Genomic DNA, 6,030 nt, shown 5'->3' on the forward strand with positions numbered 1-6,030 from the left:
CGGCAGCAACAAGTCCGCGCCGGCGGGGGCAGCGGCAGCAACAAGTCCGCGCCCGCGCGGTCCCGGGCGGCGCGGGGACAGCCCGTGCCCCGGGAGCGGGCTGGAGGGGACCCGGCACAGCCGCGCTCTGCCGGGGGAACGCCGAGCTGCTTCCGCCGGCCGGGCACGGCCCGGGGCCGCTTCGTGCTGGTGAACGTGCGGAGGGAGTTTGAATGGAGTGTAGCCCCTGCGGGAGAGAGAAGGAGTTCCGTGCACAGGTCGGGTGTGCGCGGGATGGGTCGGTGTTCAGTGCACTCACTGACCACCCGGCTCTCACACTGCTGACACAAGTGCACTATTAAAAATCCTCGAATACACTGAGCTGTGCTGTCGTTCTCCACGGAGGGAAAAGTTTCTTCCGGCAGTTCTTTCAAAACAACTCCCTGAATTTATGTAGTGTCCTGTCTGCCAGTTCTCTGGTGATGTTGAAGTGATGTGTGAGCTAAAACAGCTCAGAGTGAAGTGCTGATATTGACAGCAGGCTCTGTACTTTCCTTGTGTGGCAAATACAGGACAGCACCAGAGTTTATGTCATATTTACACTGCTTAGGATGAATTTCCAAATTAATACTTGTACTGTTCCTGGTGAAGCAGTGACAAGAAGCCTAACACAAAGAGCTCACTTTTGTTTATGCGAGTTTTGCCCTCAGATTCATGGGTACAGCTTTATTTCAGCTGCAGATTTTATACTCTGTCAACATGTAAATGTCATTAGCTGGGCTCATGTAGCTGATTGGTACCTAGAGTAAAACTAAGGCCAAACTATTCAAGCTGGAAAAGCATGCTTTGAGCTAAAAACCCCAGGTAGAACTTTACAGCTGCCTTTCTGCATGTGTTGTGTTCTTTGTGTTCATGCTGCAAATGTTGATAACAATTTGAGCCTTGAGTTGACATTTGTGTGCATTTTTACTTGGCCTGCTCTCCAGGGACTCTACGGGCAGCAGATGGACTCAACCTTGTAACCAAAGGCTGTAGTGAACTGAAAAAAATGTGGAAGTGCTTTATTTGAGATGTTTTTTACATTTCTGCTTGGTTACTCTAAACAAATGCAGCATTTACATCTTCATCTGTGTAACTTCTTTCCTTATTTCTTTAATGGGTGCACCTTTTGCTATGGGTATGTATTTGAAATCTGTAGCAATTTAGAACACATCCAACCATTGCTTCAGCCAAGCATGGCTTCATTTATAGAGTGATAATGTGATAATGGATAGTGCACTACACAGGGCCTTGATGTGCTGAATTTTACTCCCATTTCTGCCACTCACCTTTTGGGATGAGTTTGGCCAAGGCACTTCCTCATCATTTCACCACCCAAAACAGACCTTTGGCACCAGCTGCATTTGTGGGGTGCACTCAGGGCTGCAGAGGTGTGCAGGACTGAGACAGTCCCACACTGCTGTCCTTGGGGCAGGGAGTGCAGCCTGAAAACCGGCGAGCTTAGTCAGCCCCTTGTAACGAGCCCGGGTTCCAGATCCTGCAGGATCCTGCCAGGAGTCTCCATCATTCTCCTGGGCCTTCCTCTTGGCTCTGAAACCTTCCAGAATTCACACTCTGTGTGCTGGAGACTGTGATAATTCTTATTCCTTTGATTTCTGCACAGGCACACGGGGCTGCCTCACTGTTCTCGTTTGTGAGTTCTGATAGCAGGGCTGCCTCTGCCACACACCAGATCAGCTGCTGTCACTTCAGCCTTTTCCTCTTCCCACTCGGTTTTGGGAGTTTTGTTTTACTGAATGGACTAGAGTGATGCTTCCAGGCATACATTCTCCAGGAGATAATAGACACTAGAAGTGATTGTGGTGGCCAGGAAATCCAGCACACCTGGGAATTGTGTGCTGCACAGCCCAGATGCTGTGTGCTTACGGTAAAAGCACTTCAGCACATTGTGGCTCTACAGGTTTTTGCCTTGGAGTTCTTAATGTCACTTTTTCTGAGTGCTTATTGGAATTACTTCTTGCTCAGATGCATTTTCTATAAGCTTTTCACACACGTAATGTGGTTTATTAGATTTTCCATGAAATTCTCATTATTGTTGTGTTCTTCTCTTCCATGTGTCTTTGACTTAGAGCAAGGAAGAATATTCAGGAGTGCAGACTAGTGGTGGGGGTGAGAGCAGATGACTGTGAGATACTAGTGTGGGATTGGCTTCTCTTTCCCAGTGTTGCATTCAGAACCTCTGTGCAGATGCATCATGCATCCAGCAGCTGCCTGTGCATACTCAGCACTCAGGGTTCTGAGAGCCCAGGTGCTTAAAGACAACCCAGGCAGGCAAACACTGATCCCTGTGGGAAAGAAGTCCCTTGCTGTTCCAAGAAACCTTTGCAAGCCCCAAGGTGTTGTTCATGTATAACAGCTTGTGGAAACTGGAGCCTGCTGTTGTTTAAATATAGGCATGGGGTTTATCTCTCCAAGCTGTAATGGTGGAATGTAAATATTTGAATTGATTTGTGAGTCATGTTGAATGTTATATATTAGATGGGCTGGAAGCAAATTGAATAGAAATTCATTCATTTTGAGGTAGAAATTCACCTAAGACTGTTTTTATATTTAATTGATAATTGTATAAAATTAAACAACAACCAAAAATGATACACTGTTTAAAATTGCTTTTATATTTCACTGGTGTTTTTTTTTAAGATGGGACCTTCTTCTTGGGTTTCAATTATCTTACTTAGGTCTTTTTGTTCCAAGCTTGTTTCGTTATCAGTATTTCTTTAAGTACATAATGCATATTTGGGTTCTTTAAACAAATAAGCCCACAGGACATCTGGTATATCATAAGGTGTTCTGTTTTTAATGAACCTGATTTGCCTTCTCCTGCAATGTGATTCTGGGAGCTTCAATAATTTAAGCTTATCCTTTTTTAGAAATTATTGCAAGAGGTTAGAATGTCTTAAAACACACTGTGTTAGATTTTAGTGTTGCTGTTTAAATATCACATTTTGTTTTGGTGCATCATTGCTGTTGGGAAACTCAGCACCTCTCCAGTTAGGAGCATGGGAAAGCTTCAGTCACTTTGAAGCAGGGCCCTTGTGCCTTTTGGCTTGTTTCAGCAGGAACTAACAACATAATCTGATAAAGACATGGACCCAGGGAAGAAGGTGATTGCTATCAAGTAATGGCTGCTTTTTCATTATTTTAAGAAATTGAATGAAGTGAAGAAAAACCCAGTACCTGTGCTCAATTTGTAAACCACAAGTAGTATGGAACAAGTCTTATAGCTTTAACCTGTTGCAGTTATCCAGCACTGTAGATGGCATTCTCTTGATAGTGGTAGCCTGGAGGAAAGGGCACCCTGGCAGTGCTTTCTGTCCTGTGATCACTTCATCTGTTCTTTGCTTTTTTCCTTTTTTTAAAATTTAATTAGTAATTGGACATTGGGTACTGGGCAGATCATTGTGTATCATTAGTTACCTGTGGAATAAGATCCCTTTCTGGATCACAGTTGAGCTGTGTAGGAAACTTTGTTGTCCAGGGATTCATTTATTACTGCTGCCTTTCCTGGGTGCAAAGTCCATACCCTCTTTAAACTTCATGTATAAAATAATGCCCTGTGACCTGACAACTTTCACTGTGGTCTGTATTTTTAGGATTATAACCACTTATGAAAATCAACTCAAGTGCTTATTTGATTGAACCCCAAATTTATGCTAGAAAAAACCTAATAATAAAATGTTATCCTGCTGTGTAAATATATGGATAGTTTGTGTTTAAGCACATGGTCTTCAATGCCATTCCCATTAATATCGTAAAATAGAGGAAAACTGAAAGTGGCTTGGAGTGACCAGAATGATCAGAAGTGTGACACCCTTTGTCCAAAGAACAGATGAGTAGAGCAGGACTCTTTGGGCTGGCAGTGGGGTCACTGGGCTGGGGACATGATGAACACAGTTGTGAGTGACAGAAAAGGGATCAGTGTTGAGTGATTTTCATTCACTGCCCTTGTGTACAAGAATTAATTGCATTAAAGTAACAACTAGCGGGTACAGATCCTCAGAGTAGGAGGTTCCTCAGAGTGCATGGCTGAGCAGTGGATCTCTTTGTTTAGGGGTTGTTGAATTATGGATCTGAGAAATGGCTGATTGAATTTATAGAGGGAAGTCCATTGAGGGCCCCTGATTCAAGAAGTCAGAACTGTAGTTTCTTTGGAGTTGGAAGATTATCTTAGGAAGAAGCATTGTGTGCTTACCATTGTACAGATCCTCAGGGACTTATCTAGTGCTGGTTTCTGACACAGAGTACTGGGCTTGCTGGACATTTTCCCTGGTGTGGCTAATTTTAAGCATTTATGGACAATTTGTAGCTAAGTTACCTCTGGCTCTCTAAGCAAAGTAATTTGCTGGGTTTCTTCAACCCCTTTTCTTTCAAAAGAAAAATCTTTGCCCAGGAGAAGGGAGAGAGCTGATGTTACTGTTCCTGTAGAGTTGTGGTCTTAAGGCAGAAATTGGAGAGGCTGTGGTAGTTTTAGACATGTAGTAAAGGAAAGGAAAATTACATAATGTCAGTCATTTTTGCAGAGCAATGAGTGCAATGACAATTTTTTTGAATGTGTGGCATATCTGAATATGCCTGACTAGTAGTGGTGGAGGTGGCTAGGTTGCTGTTCTTTCTGATTTGCTGGGAAAGTTTTCTCTTGGTGCTAATGATACAGAGGCAAAATGAGCCAGGTTAGTAGAATTCAGAGGTCTTTGACAGCTGGCTTCCTACTCTCCCCTACACATCTAATGGCAAATACCAGAGTGTATGAGCTCTTCTTGCCCAAGATTCGGTGCAAATTGAAAATGTCACCTCTTCCACCTCTGAGGTCTCCCGAGTGGCCTTTTCAGTAAGTTTCAATGGGTTCAACTATTTCAAATGATGCACTGGTTTAATATAAAGGAAAACCCCAGGTTTTGGAAAGGGTAAAATATTGTTTGTTTCTTGTTTGTTTCTCTAAATATTCAGCTTAGCCCTGAATGTTGCATTTGAGTTAATAGAATAAAAGCGAGAATCAGGCACAACAAGCTGAAGAAAAACCACAGCTCATGTGTGTCTCAGCTCATGTGTGCTATGTGGTCTGAAGGACTTGGAAGGAATGTAAGTTGAGTGCCATCTTTCTGTGCTTAAGGTCTTTGCTTGGCTGCCTGTGAAAATTTTAAGGGAAGTCACATGTCAGAGTTGCAATATAAATCCAAATAAAACCTTAAAACAAGCCAACATAAAGGATACAAAAGTCAAAATGAAGCCAAATGTGTATCCCTCAAAAAGTAAAAAATAGTGGGTATTTGGATTTTATTAGGAGTTCAGTGTCAAGGTTTCAGTTGCTACAGTTGCACATAAAACTTGCTGTTGGATAAGATCAGGTTTTATCATTTATGTCTTAAGATCTCATGAAGATGCAGCACAAGATTGACACTCATGGGAAATTTATCAAGTAATCTTGGTGTGTGGGTACTGGTACTTTTGGCTGTTTGATAAATTGCCTTATTTTGTAGTGGCATATATGTGATCTTGCTTGCAGAGGCATTCCAGTTTGAGCGGGTTGGAAGTGCTGCCAGAAATTCTTTGGATGTGGAAATCGCATGCGTGTTCTTTCAAATGATCCTTGGTGGTGGCTCTTGGAGCATCTCTGAAAGGCAGGAAGCTTGCTGCTCCCCTCTTCCTTTTCCTCTGCAAAGGTTAAAACAACTGTGAACATACAGAGAGTGAATATGAGCCAGTGCTTGGAGCAGAACATGTTGGAAGTGAGGGCTTTCTGGTTTCCAAAGCTGTTCCCCAGCTATGTTGTTACAGAGTTTACATTCTAGTAAAATTATTAGCTTTCTTCAGAAAGATATAGCATATGGAGAATTGAAGGATTTAAGAGTAATACTATTCTTGGTTAGTCCTCCTCTTTCTCTATGGAAGCCATAAAATCAAAACTAGGCTTTGGGTAGAAGACTTTCATTAAGGAATTGAAATTTGAGACAGGTAATTGTGTGACCAACAGATGCAGCCTGAGATTGGGAA

Source organism: Onychostruthus taczanowskii, unplaced genomic scaffold, assembly GCF_017590055.1.
Source record: "Onychostruthus taczanowskii isolate IOZ18803 unplaced genomic scaffold, ASM1759005v1 scaffold32, whole genome shotgun sequence".
Classification (NCBI taxonomy): domain Eukaryota; kingdom Metazoa; phylum Chordata; class Aves; order Passeriformes; family Passeridae; genus Onychostruthus; species Onychostruthus taczanowskii.